Here is a 21467-nt window from a genome sequence, read left to right on the forward strand (position 1 = left end):
AGGGTGTTTTTTTCCTCCTGGAAAAGGGATTGTATGGTATAAAAATCACTTTTTCAATATATTTTATTGCACCTAGATAGCCTTTTCTCCTGGTCTCAGAGGCAGGAATCTGAGAACATTATTAACTTTAATAGGAAATATCACATATTTTTATGAGTACTTTGAGACCATCAGTGTTCATTCAGAGGTCCTCAGTCACATACATAAACTGGACTGTACTCTTCAGCAGCTATTGTTTGCTTTTCCAAATTCATTGAAGGTTTCTGCATTGATCATTTAGTTAATGTCTTATTTTACTTATTCAGTTTTCCTGCCTTACAAACATAGTCACAGAATAACCAATATCAATGTTGGTCCCTCAAAAACCTCACCAGTGTGTTTACAAATTGAAGAATTGTGCATGTAAGTGCACAATATTTTTTTTCCTACTGTAGCAAAAGTAGTATTGGTGAATAAATAACAAGGAGTTCTTCAATTTGCAACTATTTCTCCTATCTTAAATTTTGTACAAGACACCCTGTGTTGTATTGGTATCAATGGGCTTTAAGTGTAATAACTGCTGCTTTGTATGAACAAAGTATTTTCTACAGATTTTGCATGAAGCTTTAACTTAGATAAATGAAATCAACACATAAAGGAATGCCAGTTCTTCATGTCACTATCTGCATTTTAGTTGGAGTAGAAAGAAGGATGAGAAATCCAGTCAAGTGGCTTATGACACTGGCTACTGCAGTCAGATATTGTATTGCTTGTGTCTTGTTGCTACTAGAAATACGCATCTTGAACCACAAAAGCTGAGGCACGTTTCCTCTAGGGCTTGGAAGAAGAACTGAAAAGTTAATGAAAATGTTTGCCTGAGTTGCACACAAACTCAGTAAACAGGTCATGTATTTTGAAATGTACTTAACAACAGTAACTTCCTTGCACACTTATTCCCACACCATTTGAAGCGTGAGTTAGTCACTTTGTCAATCAGCTCAGCACAACAAAGCACACTGAAGGGTCGTTGTCATTCAGTTTCTTGACACAGGCACAGGGCTTTATTTGATGACTTTCAGTAGCCACATGTGGAGTTAGTTGCAGAGGCAGAGGGCCTCGTAGAACACTTTATTGTTGTTCTTTAAAATATGATGGATAATTTCCAAAGAAAACATGCCAGTGTGGCTGTAATGCTGTTGATAACTTGTCTTTCATCTGTGAAATTGCTTTTAGACTTGGTACCTGCCTTGAACATAAGCACGGCGGCTTTGCTACTCTGCTGGATTCATTTGAAAGATACCCTGCTGCTGTAGCCTGGAAGAGCGACTGTTGAATTTTAAAGGGTGTTTTGAACTGATGCAGTGATCGCTGAGGACAGGCATCAGAGACATGATATTTGCATAACAGCTTTTAGAAATAGTAGTAGAAAGCACAATCTTGTAAAGTGTGGATAAAGGGAACTTTCTTAGCACCACCCTATCCTGAATACCTCTTCTCTAGTGTCTGGTCTAATGATACCTACCCTGATTACAGTATTTTCAATAGAAACATGCTCAGCCAATATCTCCAAAGTAAGCAGGTGTACATCCCACTTAACAAATTGATTTACAAAGAAGTAGGTGGCGAAACAAGAATTCAGATCTCTGCCAATTGGGTTCATGCTTACTGCTTGAAGTAAAAAGGGAGCTCCGTCATCTCAAGCCAGAAAACATGCTTTCATATTTATCCACTGTTTTTAAAAATACTATTTTAGAGTACTGTTTATCTTTAAAGAACCACAGGAACTTAGTTCAGAGGGACACTTACCACAGCCTTCAAAGCATACTGTAATGTCTAGTTGATCAATGTTATTTTCAAGGTGTGAGTCCAGATTAAGGAGAAAAGAAAAAAGAGAGCGTGATGACTTTAACTACAATATGGGGATTACCATGTTTACATGTTTACATGTTTCAGTAAGAGTTGAGAAATTTTTTGCCTTGTTGCTGTCGTATATTGGAAAAGGTAGACATTTAAAGTGTAATGGCTATTTTTTTTATTTACCACCATTTCTAACAGAGAAATTTGGATTTAATTTATTTAATTTTTTTTTCTCTTTAATTCATCTTAAGAAGCTGAGGTTCTGTTACTTTCTGTTTCTCGCAGATCATGAACTAAAATGTTTTCTGCAGATTATGAAATAAAAAATATCTGAGCTACACTAGTTCCTTGTTAGTGTGTCCCCAAGTTGTCAGCAGAACTCCCTGAAGCATTCTCAGATGCCTGCAATGGGAGGCTGGAACATGGGGAGGGGGGTAGAAGACAGGGAAGCACAGAGGGCAATAAGATGATATTAATGTGAACCGTATCCTTGTGGAGCAGACATCCTTTCAAAAAAATTATCTACTTGCCCAGATAATTAGTCTGAGTTTGAAACAGCAGGAAAAAATAGTACATGCCTAGTTTGCATCTGCCTGTTCACTTTACTCATGCAGTGATTTAGAGGCATGAGACACTCACTTTGTCTTTCAGGTTACCTGAAAATCAACTCATTATCGTTTAAGGAGGAGCAGCAGTTCTGTGGCTGCACACACACGCCTTGCAGCGGTGATCCTTCTGTTTGGACGTGTAGGGGTATGGATATGTAAATCCAGCACCATTCTTAACCATTTGAACATGTGCTCTCCTCAGATGACATTTCCCACTGTGTAGAGAAGCTGCAGTTTTCCTTCGGGAAACACTTTGAGCTAAGCTACAAATGAGCCTGTCTTTTATTTTGGTCTACCCACAGTATGCTGTGGTTTCAAACAGGCAATAACCAGTGTGAGCAAATGGTTTTTTACCTTGATATCAGATTTTTTGTCTACTAGGATTTATTTTTTTTTTTTAAATAAACAAAGAAAGCTGCTCTTTGGTGGCCAGCTTATTTATTTGAGTTGGAAATAACGTATTACTTTAATATTTGCTGTACGGTCCTGTAGCTAGGATCCTGAATTCTAGGATTTGCCAGTCCAGGATGGGTCAGGATCCTTTTAAAAACAAACAAATAAAATTGAAACAGGTACTGTCATCAAAATTATACATCTGAAATATTAAAAAAAATATTAAATTTTTTCAAAATCATAAATATGGCTGAAATGCAAAAAAAATTGCAAATGCAGTCAGCTGGAAGAATATTTTTTTTCATTTACCTTTTTTCAAAATACATTTTATCAACATTTTAATGGACTTTTCATCTCTGGAGTCATCAGACTCACAGTAAAAGGATAAAAATTTATCACTCTGTGGAACAGCATTTGTACCCCCATAGTGAAGATTTACCCATAACTAAATCATGACTATAATATTGTAAACAACAACTCCAGTAAGACAAGTCTGATGTAGATTGCATCAGAAGTCCTTATACTCCTTTTTGACTTGGATGTTGCATAACTATTGTACAGTCCAGCAGAGTGCAGTCATCTCCAATGTAGCGTTTTTTATCCATTACACAGGCATGAATTATTGCCAGTGCAGCATGCTTTCCTTCTGCATCACTGTTCTTCTGATTATTCTGAGGACGAGTAGTAGTGTACCCTATAGCGTCTACAATGTGTTTTGTGACGTTTGCATTGCATAAATGTAAATGGACAAAATGGAGAACTTTGCAGCAGAGCTTAAGAGCTGAAGGGATGAAACAAACTGATATAACTCACAGAGGAAAATGTCTCTTTTAGCACTGGGAAACCCACGTGTTTCTCTGAAACTGCCCAGAAAAGATATTCTCATATTGTTGTCCATTAATCACAATTAATCTTAAGGACATTTCTTATCCATCAATTCTTATTTTCTGCTCTCTCTCCTTATTTCTAAATACTACTAAATTCCACTCAAACATGGCTATATATATTCAGGCCTTTGTAATATCAGTTTACTCAGCTGGCCACAGGTATGCTATCTGGCTGTTTGTGGCAGAAATACTCCACATAATTGAAAAAGAGAAGGAATCTGTGCTGCCAGATGTTCTCTGAAAGGTATTTCTCCTTAAGAGGGTGATTAATCCACCCTTTGCCATGCATAAGGGAGGTGTCTAAGTTAGTTGTTTATGCTCTATTTTAAATAAGGAGGAGAGGTAAGAGTCTTAAACTTATCTTGTTTAGGGTTCTGTTAGTTTCCAGAAGTGCTTGTTGCTCTGCATTGTCTCCAAAGAGGCCTCAATATCTAGTTTACCCTGGACACTGTTTTTTCAAGTAGTTACAGTTAGATAAGATGAAGTTCATAATCAGATATTAGAGTGCTGAGCACTGAGCACAGTCCTTTGTGACATGAATTTGCTTTGCCAGTTGCTCAGCCTGGCCAAATAAAGAGCAATTAAGATAAGCTACCAAAGCATCAAGATCAAGGGGATATTTTCAACACTTCTCAGAAGCACTTGTGGAGGCATATGAGAACTTATGAGATTCACTTTGTTATTTCTATTCTTCTGGCAGAGATTCTTGGAAATCTCATATAGCAGTTTTAACCAGCTGAATCACAAAGAATTATTTACCTTTGCATTATTATTGCAGTCATAATTTGAATTTATAGTCTTTACTAGTCTTAGTTTTCATACCTGAATTTTGCTTCTTACTTCTTTTATGTTCAGCTTTCCTAAACTAGTCTCATACAATAATCTTGGCTATAATGTCACATGCAAAATAAAGTTGAAAATTTTTTGGGGGGAGTATCCATGAGAGAAACTTCCTTCTGGCTCATGTCTACTTTAATGACTCAGGTATCCTTGGTTTAATTTGAAAACAGGGACGTAATCAAAATATAACATATTGATTTATTCCAAGTCTCTCTCTGGACCTAGGAGTGGTGACTAAGCTCATTTACATGTGGGGTTTTTTTTTTTCAGTATGGGCTTAATTGCAGGACTGGGTTCATCGTCTGAATTTGCATCTCCAGCTTAGTAGAGGTATGTAGAATTTCATTATCTATCTGCATTAAAAACCATGCAAAAATCCTTTATTACTAAAAAGAGTTCAAAGCAATGAAACTTTAAATACAAATCCCTTGAGCTGTTATGTAAGTGCCATGTATTGCACAAAATTTAAATTAAGTAATAGTAACAGTAAAGAGAAGTTAAGCATGAAACAAAGCAATTTTCTATGCTAATTTGAATTTGTTTCCTTGTGTTTTTATATGCAAAGTTCCTTTGGAAAATGAGTTATTTCTTTCTTTGTCCAATGTTGACTTAATAGGTTTAACTTGACGGTCTTTAAAATTCAGATTTATGTTCTGGTGTTTCAACATATTTCTATTTGGCTCAAGTAACTATGCTTTATTTCCAAGTGTGTATATAACAGTGCACTGCGTGTATACTTTACTAGCATGACACATAAATCAGAGCTTTTGGATTTCTGTATTTGGTATCTCTTGCTTCTTTTCTGTCTAACACCTGTAAATGTTCACAGCAGATTTAGATGGAATATATTTAACAAGAAGCAAATCTTTTCCACATTTTATATATGCATTACATGTTTCACATACCCTCTTTTATAACATAAACTATTAAATATATATATATATTTATGTATGTATGTATGTATGTATGTATGTATAAAAACAGGTGTGACTGTTGCTCCTTAAATAAAATCCAGTAGAATCCTAGCTTGGTAAATGCCACACACTTCTTTATCTGGTTAAGCTTTAAGTATTTTTCTCTGCTTTCTATGACTGTGTGTTGTAGAAAGGCTGATGAGATCCCTTTGCCTAAGTTAGATTTTTAAATCTTACAATTCCATGTGCAAGTCAGAGTCTATCCCTTTATAGGCAATAGAGAGGAAATATATTAAATTAACTGGCTTGTGAATGTGCATATGTTTATTACATTTCAAAGATTCTGGCGTGAATAAATGAATTCCTTTCCGTGTAACTGGGTCATAAAACTAAGTCTCAGGGTGGTTTTGACCCACTAGAACTCAGTTTCTTCCTCTTTACCAGGTAATTCTGCCTTCTGCCTCAGATGGGATGGTATTTGCACGGAGATTTTCAAGATGAATTGCCATGATACCTCTCTATCTTGTTTTTCTGAAGCTCTTTACCCAAAATGTTTATGTCCTTATTCCTAACTCAAATTTGTATCCACACCATTAAGATATCTGCAGAGCTACTGAACTCTGGTTCTAGTTAGAGATCTTTTACTGTTGGCAATTATCTTGGACAAATCTTTAAATACATTTTTACTCTGTATAATATGCTTTTGCAATATTGGTAAACACGCATATCTGTAAAACATAACAATCTATCTTTATTCCGTTTACCCAGAGAAATAAAAGTTTTAAATCCAAAACTGTTGCTAGTATCAGGTGACATACCTTTCAGATGATATATCCCTTAATTTCTGTTTTGTTGTTGGTGGTGGAGGGCTTTTTTTGTTGATTTTTTTTTCTTTTAATTTTTTTTCTTCTTTTGAGACACCCTTAGATGAAATCAGAATTTTGTCACAGAACATTTTTATTCTCTGGAACAAGTTAGTGCGTATTGTACTTTGTGTGATAAGGTAATTTCTTACCTCTGTGTAACTACTGCATTTTAGACTCTAATAATTTTGCTTTTCATAATAAAATCAAAATTATTAAATAATTTTTGCTTTTGCTTTCCATTCTTTTTTAATTTTCTTTAAGCATAGGTGGTTCCTCCAAAATGCACACAGTCTTTTTTCCTGATAACTGTATTTAAAATTTTCAGCACTTTCAGCCATGAGGTAGGAAAGAAGTGACATTTAGTATCAGCTTGATTTGAGTACTCATTCAAAAAAGCTTTTAGCTTTGATTGGCACATCCACAACATTGATTCTTATCCTTTACAGAGCTTGCTGTGCTGCAAATGAAGAATTTCCAAGAGCTCCTCTACACGAATGTGAAATTAAAAAGAAGTAATAGAGGATGGATCTAGCTAGATAAGGGAGTGCGTACAATATTCTGCTGAATTAAATTCCCATATGAGATAATAATAAAATAAGAGGTATTTAAGCTCTTATTTCACTAGCACATTAACACAAATCTTTAAATCTTAAACAGCAAACTGTCCCAGCATTGACTGCTGACACTGTTATGAGAATTTAGACTTCTTGGACTTTCTTAGCAGATGAATCACAGACTGATGGAATCACAGAATGGGCTGGATTGGAGGGGATCTTGAAGATCATCCAGTTCCAATCCCCCTGATGTTAGCAGGGGCACCTTCCACTAGAAGGTTATTCAAAGACCTATGCAACCTTGTCTTGAGCACTTCCAGGGATGGGGCACCCACAACTTGTCTGAACAGTCTGTTCCTTCACCCTCACAGTAAAGAATGTGTTCCTGATATCTAACATAAAATTGCCCTCTTTCAGCTTAAAGCCATTATCACTTGTCCTATCACTAAAATTCCCTCTCCAGTTCTTTTGTAGCCCCCTTTAGGTACTGGAAGGCTTCCCTTAGGTCTACCCGGAACCTTCTGTTCCCCAAGCTGAATAATTCCAGCTTTCTCAGCCTGTCTCCACAGAACAAGATGAATGTCTCTACAGTTTGATAATTTCTTTCTTCTAACAGATTGTTTTATTTCTCTGTTTATTCTACAGGGTTCTGAAGATAAGTCTTTATATATAGTCTATATAAGTCTATATATATGTGGTCAGTAACAAAGGCTACTATGTCCTTAGAAACATTATAGGGCAGAAATTGTTGGGACTATAAAGTAGAAATATTTTAGGAAAGCTGTTTTCACAGCATGAGACTGTTAATAGCTGATAGCTTATTTTAGCAATTTTCCAAATATATGAAAAGGGATTTAAGGATAAGAGATCTAAACATGTGTGACAGTTGAAATGCTGCTGGGTGCCAATTGTTAGCAGACACCTGCTTATGAGTGTCCATTGCTATATCTGAAAGTAAGTCTCACTGAGTTATAAGTATATCTTTAAAGCTCTGCAAAAGATTTATGGCCCTATTTAATACTGCCTTCTATCTATATTTTGAATAGCCTGCTGTTTAATCTAAAACAGCTATTATTTTTTCATTAATGTGCTTACTGCTAGGCAACTGAGATTATCATGAGTATCTAGCCTAACTAGACAAGAAGTAATGATTTTGTTTTGGTTTTTTTTTGGTTTTTTTTTGTTTTGTTTTGTTTTGTTTTGTTTGTTTGTTTATTTGGTGTTTTTTTTTTTTTTTTGTTCGGGGTACTTTATGATTTTGGGTTTTTTTTTTGCTTTAGTTAAGACCTCTTATGAGTGGTTTCCTGGGGGACCAGAAAGAACAATCATTAGGGAACAGCTTTTATATTAAAAAATATCTAAAGTGTATGCATGCAAATAGTCATAGACTTTTGCTGCTGTGAATCAATTGATTCTGTTATCTATCTATCTATCTATCTATCTATCTATCTATCTATCTATCTATCTGTATCTGTATATCTAATCAATAGCTATATCTATTTATCTATATCTATATCTATATCTATATCTATATCTATATCTATATCTATATCTATATCTATATCATCTACATCTATATCTAATGAATAGCTATATCTATATTTAAATCTATGTCTGTAGCTCTATCTATCTATCCATCTATCTGTCTGTCTATCTACCTCTAAATCTCTTTATACAAGCATTGAAACAGAAATCTACTTTAAATCATATTCACCTGTGCAGGCTACTAGGTCCTTGAATCATCAGAGTGGAAGGGAGTTGATGAATTTGATCATTGATCTTCACCAGTTTTTAGATTTTCTAGCTTAGTCCAATATTCAGGCTTCCCTCAAATAGTCCAATATTCAGAGCTTCTCTCAAGGCAAATGAGTTGCACAATAAAAGCATAGTGGGATTTCTCCATCATCAATGAAACATTTACTTTCAAACTGTGGAACAGAAGGCAAGAATGGATATTTTTACATGGCTAATATAATATGGCCATAAAAAAACCAAAACTGATTTAACTTTGCTCCTCAAACAAATTATACTCTTCTAAATAACTTCATTATCACACTTAGTTCCACTCACTAACCTAATTTTTATTGCAAAGATAGGTACCATCAGTGAGCTCATGTCTTAACAGAGTTCTTAAAAACTGATGGAACATTCATTGTTTCTCATTGGATGTACCCAGCTTGCTAGGATTTTCATTTTTATGGGGGTCTCTTGTTTCTATCCAGGATTTTCTGAGGGGAAAAAAAAGTATTTTTGCTGTGCACTGCATGAGCAGTGCTTGTACAAATGACAAATTGTGTATCCTGTCATGGTAGATTTACTGTGTGGATTTGAGCCATGTTCATGTAAGAAGCTCAGAGGCTTCCTTGTGGTACTTGTACTATGTAGGTGATACATTTTCACCATTAAGTGACAGTGGCATTTATCAGAACATCCTCTTTACCCTCAAAAACTTTCTGAGACACCGCAACCTTTGCAAGCCAAGGCAAAGAATTAGAGAAATAGAACAAATTGGCAACATTGTGTGATAAACTAGAAGGAACATCAATATCTTAACTTTGAATACAACACTGTCTCACTTTCCTGTGCTGGATTTGCATTATATTTGCCGTCAGAAAAATAATAATCACAGCTTTAATTTTCTTGGAAATATTAATTATTTCAGACTTGTGTAAGTGCTTTCAAAGATGTCAAAAAGTATATTTTATGGATTAACTTATTTGCTTATCTTTCTCAAGTTATAGGATAGAAAGACTGTGAAGTTCTACAGCTGTCTAAAATTTTTGCCTGACTATGCTTGAGAGCTTGGAGTGACAGTAGCTTGGTAATGCAATATTTTTAGGCCATCACAGTCAGCAACTGTAAATGCTTTACTCTAGAATGCATTGTAACATTGTAACATTGTAATGCAGGTAAATTAATGGTTGCTCTAGAAAAACTTTTTTATTTACTTTCCAGGTTTTCTGCATCCCATTAGCTCCAAATGCTTCAATAAAATATCTGATAGGTTACTGGCAGAATTGTTTCTGCTCTTTTTCTCTCCTTTCACCTATCAGACTCCTTGAATTTCGTGACATCATTTTAATATTGTTTAGACTTAGAAATAAAGTTTTAAACAAGTGTAAAAGGACTAGAGAGGCCATGTAAAATATTCAGGGACAATTGTCTAAAATCCCAAGCAATAGGTATCTTTTCTATTTTTCTCAATAGATCCTTTTACAGCAGAGGTCAAACACACAGAGAGTGCCTCCTCTACAATTCTGACTTTGAGGGCATTGCCTGCTTCTTTGTCTTCTCTTTTCATGAGGCCTTGCCTTCTTCTTCTTACTCTCTTTGTTGTGTCCTCCTTGTGAGTTTCTTACTGTTACAGTTTTAATGTTTTCATTTGTTCCAGCAGCTTAAATAGAAAATATTAGGGTCAGCCTGAGGTTGCAATGCTCTTTCTTATACAGGACTTGAGAAACAAGACTGGCCTTTTCAACACTTAATTCTGTATTTTCAAGGACCAAGAAAAGGGATTTGTGCAGACATAGATTACACTTCCCTGCTTAGTAATCAGTCTTTTTATTTGCCCTCTCTGAACAAAGCAAATGCTTCACTGGCTGCAACTTCAAAAATCTGTAGATAGTTAGAACTATCAGGGAACTACAGCTGCAGAGTTTAAATAATTCTTTTCCTTGAAGATCTAAAATCTTTAAAGAGAATTGATGCAATATTGATCATTATTGTTATCTATTTTCTTTATGAAGTAATAGTAGTAGTAGTAGTAATAATAATAATAATAATTCAAAATTAAAGCAAAATTCACCATACAGGCATTAAAATTTGGAGGAGGGAAGATTGGAGGAAAAAGCTTTTAGAATCTTCATAGGAAAATGAGGCTCTGCTGTCACCTTAAAATACTTAACAGCAAGACCTAAAGTGTCTTTATTTGCCTGTCCTGACTCAGGACTGAATTTGGTTTCCTACTTTGTAAGGAACTGACTCAAACAAGATACAATAGTGATGCATTCATTCTTTCCTGTTCCTTTATTTATCTTTACAAAAAAATATGAAACCTTCACTGGAATCAAGACTCACAAGTTCCATTTGCCACAGAAGATGTGAAGGGCCAGCAGGCCAGCAGTTCACTTCCACGTTTGTCAATATATATTCAGCTTATTAAGAAAGAGCAACATAAACAGGAACAACTAAAAAAATCCTGCTTGAATTTGGTTCTTTAATTTAGTGTTTGAGGCTCTCATCTTCAGACTCAAGCTTGAAATTACCGAGGGACTTCTGGAATGCCTATTTTTGTCTTTAAAAGTTTGGTTTCTTTGCTGGTAATAGTATGTCTTGAGAGATCCTGTTTATAGGTAAAACAAAAGATTTTCATCTCTCTCTAACGGGAGAATAAAACAAACTGATGTCTACAGGAATGCAGTACAGGCAGGGCTGTCAAATAAAAGGGCAACAGCATTACCAGCTCATGTAAGCAAAACAAATTTTTTCCTGTTCTGGAGCAAACCAGTAAGAAAAAAAGTTAAATTTATTTATTGCTGCCCTAAACTAGATTAAAAAAAAGATTTTCCAGTTTTTTGTAGAATAAAACACCACTACTTTCTGTGATGATAGTCAAAAGAATTTCTTAGGAAAAACCCTGTCCAGCACTTTTTTTGTGGCCATCTGAATATCTCTTTTGGAAAAGCTGACAAAGTCTACTAATGCACCTTGTGTACCACTCCCGTCAGTGAGTGGTAAGATCACAAAGTCCTGCTAATAGAATTAATCCATTATATAGAGTTTTTTCATCACGGAGGGTTGAGTTGGAGATTAATTCAGTAAACTGCACATATAGAGATGATGCATTCAAAGGTGAGCTGGCCTGCTGTCATTAAAAGGCCACTATCATCTTTCAGAAGCTGTGATGTCCAGGGCAGTACTCCAATACCTTGAAATAATCTAATATATTCAGTCCCTAAGGAGAGGAATTCTGGCTATGTACTGGGCTGCATCCAAGAAAGGCAAAAACTCTAGGAAAGTGATTGTTCATCTCTTTTCAGTGTTTAGGAGGAGGCCTGTTGGAATCCTGTGTCCAGCTTAGGGCTCACAGTTCAAGGGAGATAATGACAAACTGGCAAGTTCAGTGAAGGGCTACTGAGGGGAATGGAGCTCTTGAAAGGCTGAAGGACTAATGTGGATTTCATAGAGCAATGGAATTTTAAGTAGATACAGAAATATATTAAAATCATTGTAATCAACTTTTGTAACACTTCAGAACAAATGTTCATGGAGCTATAGCAATTTTATGTGCTTTGAAGTATGCAGATGCTATCTAAGTAATTGTACAAAAAATGTATACACTCGGCTCTTACTGGAGAGTCAGAATCCTGTGCCACATCAGGACAATGACATAACAGGATTAGGACTTTCTGGGGCTACTTTTTATGCAGAAATGTGTGTAGCTGGAAAACTTCCTGCTGAACAGAATTCCAATGATATCTGATCTTACATCTATAGATTACTGTAAATACTAGAGTCTGAACCAAGTGGCACATTTAAAAAAGGAAGGGTGTACTATTTTTTTAGATTTTATTCTCAGAGCAGTGAAATTCCATTAGTACATTTGTTGCTGACACCATAAAAAATGAATTGTGATTCTGAACCAAATTCACTAGTTCCTTTAAACAAACTGCAACAAACTGCAACCCATCACTAGCACATACAGGTACAGTAAGTTAAAAGCAGTAATTCTGAAGGTCAGTTTTTATTTGGCCTTTAAATATTTGGCCAAAGTGTATGATTTTCCCCTTCCCTCAGTGAATTTTCTCTCTTTGCAAGAAATGTTTCACAAATGTGAAAAATTTAAATGTGGAAAATTGTCCTAGAATCTCAGATAGATATGTGGAAATTTGTTTTAGAACTCAGAGAGTATAAATTCCTCTTAATTTGCTAGTCTATAGTGATCTATCCCACATTTTTTTCCTTAATAAAGACATAGAATGTTAAGAGGAACATGAAATGATAAACATTAATTCCTTAAAAAATCAAGTAAATATTTAACTGAAAATAGGCACAGTTTTAAATGAGTCCAGATTCACTGCATTTCAAGCCAGCTGTCTTTTGAGACACTCAGGTTTGATGCTTAAGCCAAAATTTGTGAGAAATGGAAATTTTGGGTTCAAAGAAAATAATCTGAATAGAAACAGCCAAACTCTGCTTCACTCTGCAAGGTGTTTTCATCCCCCATGTGTCAACTGAATTTCTAATTTCAAGATCATTGCCTGGGTATTTTTAATTGTATTTCAGGAAGTTCTAAGACAGCAATCACCTTTAAAATACAAAAACTAAGAGTGTTCTTCAACACAAGTTGCTTTCTTACACCATGAAAACTCCTTTTGAGAAGCTGTTCAGTGCAGGCTCTTGGATTAAGGGTATGGGCATAGAGAATTGATTTGCTGTTCATCTTCAGTATTCTCTATGTACACTAAAATTTCAATGCATTCAACTTAAATTTTATGTTAAAATCTTTATTCCTTTCCACTCTCACTTTCTTTTTGTTTAATAAAGAATATATGCTCACTCTCACCAACTCAGGTTGATATTAGATATGAGAAACAAGATAGTTTTCATATATGCTCAAAGTACTGCACATGAAACAGTGGAGAAATCATGTCCCCTTTTCCCCCACCCCCCTAAATCTTTTCAGTTTTACAGGCAGATCAAGAAGTTTCTGTATGCTTTCATCTTCTAATTTCCATTTAATGACTTGTCCTGTTTTCATATCCATTGATAATCACAAAGATGAGTTCGTTCAGAAAATAAAGACACAGTGTTGCAAAGCAAACCTCAATAAAAGATATTTTTAATATCCTTTCCCCCCTTTCCTTTGCTGTACATTGTAGTAATACAGTTATTTATTTTCTATGAGAAGGGGAAAAAGACTGATCTAATAACAGTCCTTTCCCAAAGGTATCCTTACTCTTTTCTGGTAAATACGCTGCTGACCAAAGAAAAAGAAAGTGAGAATATGACCACTGTTATAAGCAATAGAAATATTGGAGATTAAAGTGTAATTGAATGTCAAGCTGCCAACTAGATTTAACTCCATTCTCCACAGCTCTTTGGGATTGTGATCATGACAGTTCTCCCAGCTATATCCTTGATGGGATGCACCATTTTATGTCTTTTTAGCATTTACTCTGATTCTTACACATGACACTTTATCCTATCATCTCCATCATTAAAGTTCGAAGAGTCAAAGTGCTCCCAAACATACAGGTTACCCCACTGCCTCTTTGTCCTAGCTTATCCCCTCTGAACACTTAGCAGCCACTGCAGCACTCCAGTAGTGAGTCAACCACCATGTTTCTGTGATTTTCCTGCTGCACAGCACTTCCAGCTCCTCTAGGTTTTTTTGCAACTCTATGTGCATTGGTGTAGATGCACTTCTGTTGGGCTATTGATGCCACCACACTTCTGGGGGAGAAGCCTGAATTTCCACGTGATCAGCCCAAGGCACTTCCATGGTTTCTAAGAACCCCATATCCCTGGCATCTTTGTTACTGCACGGTTCTCCATCCCCTGTCTCACTGAGATGGCAGACTGAAGGACATGCCAGCACACTGTCCCTCAAACCTTGGTGTGCCTTACCTGGTAGGAAGCTGTCCCTTCTCATCTTCACCCAGGGTAAGTCTCCACTGTGGCTGCCCCACCTCCCCAGTGCCCTGCTGCAGTAGGTACGAGGCTCTGCAGACGGAACCGAACCGCGACAATGGCGATGTCGATCTAGGCCAGAGGTGTCACTGAGGTTTAGTCAGTCTGTGCCCTGTGTCAAAACTGCTGCCAAAAAGGAAAAAAAGAAGACTCCCTTCTGCATCCAACAGGAGCTTTTCAGCATTTTCTCTTACCCCTTAACAGCACTGTGTTCAGCCAAATGAAGAAAGGATAAGGAATCCTCTGTATCATGTGTCCTGTCTGCCTGTTGGGCCTCTCTTAGGGAAGGCAGGATAAGATTCCAGTAGTCAGCCTCCCACTCTCCTTGATATATGTTCCATCTACTCACCTCCCCCCAGAACTCTGTCATTAAGCAGAGGACTTCCTCTACCTTGGATGAGCCTATCTAGTACAGGTACTTAGGCCTAAATTCATCCCACTTAAATTCAGGCCTCAAATTTAAAAGCACATTTACATATTTTTCATCTATGCTCAGTGAAGAGATGCAGTTGAAGAGAGTAACACACCCTACCGAGGTAAATAAGGAAATCCTACACAAGCTTGAATTCAGCACTTTCCAATGTCGACACTTGATAACCAGGTTACTCAGACAAGATCCCTCTTGCTGCCTTTCCATTTCATTTCATCCAGACACTCAGAGTGCAGCATCCCAACTTCAGCAGGAGGAAGGGATACTTTGCCACTGCAGCTTTGTGGTAATGTCATGTTCCTACCACAAATATTTGGGATTCCTTTCTTCCACAGAGGTACAATTGGAGTTATTCCTTTGTCTTAGCATTTGGCTGATACTTTCTACCCTGTTTCCTGGAAGTTATTTTTGAGGCTAAGCTAAGGTGGTAGAAGGATTTGTGTCAGATGTTCTTTTTATTTGTCTTTGTTCTGCAACACACATGGTAAAAAGCTGTAACTGTTGCCTTTTTTCATTGTTCAGCTGTTGATACTCTGAGTCAATAAAAACTTCCTTTTGGAGGGAGGGACTCTACATTCCCAGAAGTCAGCTAAGAGAGGTCTACTGGGGAGAAGTGTCAAGAGCAGATGAAGAGGACACAGGCTGAGTTGGAGTTTTCAGTATAAGCACAGACTAGAAGGCATTGAACAGGGGCACAGACCTCAGGGGACCAGGAATCAAAATATGTTTTTTCTGTTACTTTGAGATGACTGTGTAGAGTTTGTGAACCCAAGAAGCCAGTAGAAGTTATTGGAAGAAGGCTAAGGAAAAGATACACTGTACATAGAAACAGGGAAATTAGAGTCCCTAGAAAAATAGTTGTCTGGTAAAATAAAAAATTCCTTTCAGGCAGTTTTACAGAGCAATAAGATCCCCCTTCACCCTCCTCTTCTCCAGGCTGAATAACTCCAGCTCCCTCAGCCTCTCTTCACAGGATTCTTGTTTAAAACCCTTCCTTGACCTTGTTGCCCTTCCCTGGACACTTATGAGATCATGCAAGACAAGAAGACTGAGGTCTGTGCAAACTTTGTGTTGTTTGGATACTCTTAAGTAGCAAAGAAATGGAAATTCTAAAATTTTCTTACTCTTTTGAGTCAAGGTGTATTAAAGATTTGTGATATACAGATATGACAGGGAGACAATGATTAATGGCCAGTGACTATTGTCAAAGCATTAGAAGCTTAACCAGTACTCTATTATTCATACAACATTTTCGGGTGTTAAAATTTATATGTATATGTGAAATTTAAATTAGGATTTATGTGATAGTAGAAACTTCTCTTTAAGCTGAATGTTAAGTTTGCGTCACTTTATAATTATAGCATGGAGAAAAATTATTTTATTAGCCCTAGAGTTTGTTTTGTTAACTTTTTGCTAAGAGTTATTAAGAACCACTCAATATCAGAGAAAGCTGATAAATTCAGAATACATTGCTTGCTTATTGTCATCAATCTTTTAATAAAGCTTTTTGTTGCACTGAAGCTATTTATTTGACTAATATACTCTAGATCTTGGTGTAAATTTTGTTCCTAGGCAATAGGAACAAAATTGTCCTTTGCCATTTTCTTTTGAATTTTAAGTTTTCTTTGCCTTAGTTCAAAGGAACTTATGACTTTTGTGTATGATTTCAGTTCACTGTAAAATCATATTAATCTATTTTTGAGAGTGAGTAAATACTGTCATCTGAAATGTCATAACAAAATTGTAAAATAGCAAAAGTAAAAGCTAAAATGGTAAGGAAAAGGCAGGGCAACAAAGAAACTTGCATAGCTGTTCCAAAAATGTTCCTACTAAAGTGGAGTACAGCTTATTCCTTGTGTATGTTTTTTTCCTCACATTTTCTTTGTGGCTGGGATGTAATGCCATTCATTTCTTTAAAAATCATTGCTAAACCTATTTAATGATTTTGTGATGTCATTTTTGTTGCGGTGCCTTACATTGACATTAAAATCTTTTCTGTTTAGATTTTCAATAACTGAATTTTATGTCTTGTCAGTTTTTATAACATAATTAAAAATGTGTAAAATAGGCCAGAACCTTTTAGTCCTTGATGGATGTTTGGAACAGGGAAATGAGATATGACCTGGATGATACAGTGTGGAATTCAATAGAGTTAACAGAGCCAAAGATGGCTATTTGAAGGAAAATTAAAGAACGTTCATTTCACATATTATGTTTTAATAAAAGATGAATCTTGGCTTTGTGTAAGTCAGCATAGATTCATGAATACTAAGAGAGGTCTGTGGAGCTCTGGCGGTTAACTAAGAGCTGACAGAATTAACAGCTTCAACCTTTTGTTTTCTTTGTGGTTCAGATGGAGTGTGTGTGATTGCACAAACAACAAAACCTGTTATCTGTATTTTATTTTATGATTGCATTACTATTTTAAGACAGAGACTTGAGTCTGATTTCTTCATATTTTGTTCCAGGTACAATGGTTATAAACTGGTTAAGTGGTACAATTAATCAAAAATCAAGTTTTACTGTTTTTGTGTCATCAGCAGTCTAAACAAATTGCATAACAGTATCAAAGGTGCTTATGGACATATTATACAGCAAGTATCCAGATTCATGATTGAGAGAAGAGGTCATCTCTCTCATCCTGAATATTCAAGGCTTATTTTGAGCTTATTTATCCAATTCTATTCTAGGCTAAGGGGCTGAAGTTTGCAATTAGATGATGAAAGCTCTGAGTTTTATGAAATGATATATTCATGTTTAACTAGAAAATCTATTCTGATATTAAGCTGTGATTCTTGGTGAGGCATTTAAAAGAAGAAAAAAAAAGAAGTTTATTTTTTAAGACTATGACCTTGTTATTCTAGACACTCTTTTTCTTGTTTGCATGTTCATTTCCCACTTTCAAGGTGCTATCTTACTTTAAGTGCTTGCAATAACTATAATCATCTTTGAGTCCAGAAAATGTTCTCCAGAAACCATCAGTAAATCAAAAGGGTGGTTTTAAAAGTTACTTTTTATAGGCATTATAAGGTTTAGAACACAGTTGAAAATAAGATATTTTCTGGTAAGCAATATTTGTGTTAAGATGAAGTCTCTTAGACAAAATTTTTGAGTTGTCCAATATTCTAGTGCTATTTTTATCCCATTACCTCAGCACCATTGTAACTCTTACCTTTATGTGCACTATACACAAGGCCATCTTGTGATGAGCTAGCTAATTTAAACCAATAACCTGATTGCCGGACATAAAACTTGTGTTGGCCCGCTGTTTTTCTTTTTTAATCTCTATAACAATTTTTCTGATTGTTTCACAGCTCAGTATTAATTCTGATGGTATTTCCTACAACTATTTTAAACAACTCTGCAATCAAACTGAAAAACCTAGGGCTAATAATGACTTGGGGTTTCCTTTTGTTTCAAAAGTGAGTTTATGAAAGTTTCATATGGTTGAAGAATTAAATGCCAGCTAACCATGGTTTGTTCTTGTCTTGTGTAGTTGTGTGCATCACTCTCCATTCATCTAGCAACAACACTGCAGATACATTTTTGTTCTGGTTTTACTGTTTTGATTCACTCTCTCATCCACTAGTGGGTGTTTGAGTGAGTGGCTCCATGATGCTGAGTTGCCAGCTGGTGTTAAACCATGACAAATTTTAATTCACCTGCTGGCTGCCTGATGCTGATAATGATCTTTAAACCAAGAAATATTGATTGCAGATTTTCTCCAGTTCACTAAAGGAACTTCTTTTCACAGTTTGTCACATCTTTCTGTCTTTTGCTAGAGGTGAGGTTTTAATGGACTTCTAGCCTTTCTCTTCTGTAACTGCTGCTTGGACTAGTATGGAGTAACCTATGGAATGGTTGCTGCAAAAAATGGAAGTGTGGTATTTAACATCTCTGGTTCTGATGTCACGGACCAGCATGTCTTTTGAAAAAAATGCAGGCTGTTAGTCTTTGATCCTACAAACTCTCCCAAATAAGATACTTCAGGGTTTAAAGGCCTTTAAGGGTAAGCAGTTGATACCGGAGTAGCATATAAAAATGAAGTTTCTGTGTTCTGACACTTATCTTTATTATTCCATATTGTACAGCAAGGAAAAACGCCAGGGTAAGATCCAATCCAATTAGGCCTAAGATGTGGGTGCCAGAACAGAAAAATGACATGCCAACTGTCAGAGATATATCAACTTTAGTGAAAATGTCTCCCAGAAGCATCTTGGATAGCTTAAAAGCCTTAGAATTATTTTTATATTTTCAGTAGAAAACAAAAATCATAACAATTTGTGTATATAATTGCTTTAATTAGATGCATGAATGCAATATAGAGAGTACTGCAAAATATTTTTGGACCACAGCTCTAGTAGGTATCAGTTTAGGTTTCTTCCCACAGTTTGGTAACATTTTATTTACTGTCTTGAATTACCTTTCTCACTCTCTTGCTGAACTCATTATCTGATTATTAAACAAACAAAAAAATTTATTAAAAAGCATTTATTCCTCTTTCTTACACTATTGAGTCATGATGACATGAGGAAAGAACAGGACAATCATCAGGAATATAATCTAATTTGGTTTCATTGAACTAAAAATCACACTTAATTAGAAATAATTTTCTTTGCTGCACCACTTCCTTAAGAAAAAAAAATAAAAGAAGTTCACTTTCTATTCAAATAATCTGGCTTCCTTAGTTTGATTCAGCATTCATTCTATATGCCAGGAATTTGTAAAGATTTCTATACATAATCAGTGTCATGTTTTTTTATTCATAACCAGATGAAAAGACCTAATGCAAAATGAATTTTAATGTGGTTCTTCAAAGGATGTAATATGCTGCTGGTTGACATGTAACTTGCTACATCAATTTGTACTTTATGTGTTAAGACTAGGGAACAAATGACACACTACTTGTGCTCACATTACATCAAGCTGTACTAGAGTCACACTAGATATGTGGTGAATTAATCTGTTGCAGTTTTTCCACCAGCAAATAATGATTACTCTGAAGCCATTATGATTTCAGCCTTTTCCTTACATTTGTTGTAGTCTCAGTGACATGCTATTACCCTTGTCACAATTTGGTGTAAAACATCTCTCATTCAAACCCCATTCATTACCCTTGGGCTAGACTCACATTCAGTATATGTCAGTAAAGGGGCAGGAGGTCAAATCTCAGTAAATTAGCTGTCTTCTGTGAGAAAATAACTCATCTCAGAAGATAATTTACCTTTAAACAAGTGTAAGATTTCCACTTTTGTAAAATTAGATTCGATTTGGGCTTTATGCTGGAAGACCTGCTTGCAAAACATGTTTACACATTTTTATGTTTCCTGGGTTGTCCCCAGGTACCAATTTGTGCATACTGATCTCTGTGTGACATGGTCTGAATGCTTAGTACTGTAGTCTCAACAGCAGTTCTGAAGCCCAGAGCCTGAACTGCATTTTGATTCTCTTCTTCCACCAATGTTAGAGTGTGAAATTTTGTTTGGAAAAATATCATCTCTTCATTTTATAGCTCATCTTTTTGTGTTTCAAATGAAATCAACTGTTCTTTAATTTTCATCTCTGAAGCCACTTTGTATTAAAAAATACCGTGGTTTTACACTCTGATTGTAATCCTGTCAATGTAATTTATACAACTGTCTCAAACTGGAATTTTATGCACCTGGTTAAGTAGTCCTCATGAAATATATAGATACATCTAAACTGTGTATTACTTCCTAGCCTGTAAGGCTGATTTTATGGTGTGGCTCAGATTCTTTCTCTGAAACACCTGAGTGATGGCTTAGTCTGCTGCTTTCACTGAACTCGAGTCTGTAGCATAATTTCTTGCTTGGTGGCTTGGTTTCACAATGGGTTGGAGTCTTGTACAATTTCTATATGGGGAGGGGCTCAGACTCATTATGTTCAGTGATGATATTACATCTGGATCCTCAATTCGGTGCTTCAGTCCCTATGTTGACCCTCAGTGCTGCTGATCATGGTGAGCTGGGAGTGTTGTTGAGAACAGTTCTCCAGAGGCACTTTTGTTTCCACCCACTTGCACAGGCTCAGATTCAGTGATCCCAGACAACTCTTTGTGAAAGGCACATGTAATAAACATAAGGGGAGGAACTGATGTTCCTGCCAGCTCTCTGTTCTCAGCCTGGCTCTGGCAGATATGAAAGGAAAACAATTGATGAGGTCTGAGCTCTCCAAACAAGTCTGGTCTTCTGTTCACTGAGCAGGAAATCTTGCTACTGGTGTATTATATTATAGACATGTGGTCTTACCTCTTTTGGGCACATTTTAAAGGAAGAGAGTTTGTTTTGCAAAGTCCTCTTTGAAAATATTAAGGCATTCTCCACGGAAAGTGCCCTCTCTGTATTTCTGAATTCTTGGCTTGCATAGGGTTCTGCTGGTCTCCTAATGACCTGTGCTGGGCCTCAGCTCTGACTAAGAGGTGACTGC

The sequence above is a fragment of the Prinia subflava genome, chromosome 3 (assembly GCF_021018805.1).
Source record: "Prinia subflava isolate CZ2003 ecotype Zambia chromosome 3, Cam_Psub_1.2, whole genome shotgun sequence".
Taxonomy (NCBI): Eukaryota; Metazoa; Chordata; class Aves; order Passeriformes; family Cisticolidae; genus Prinia; species Prinia subflava.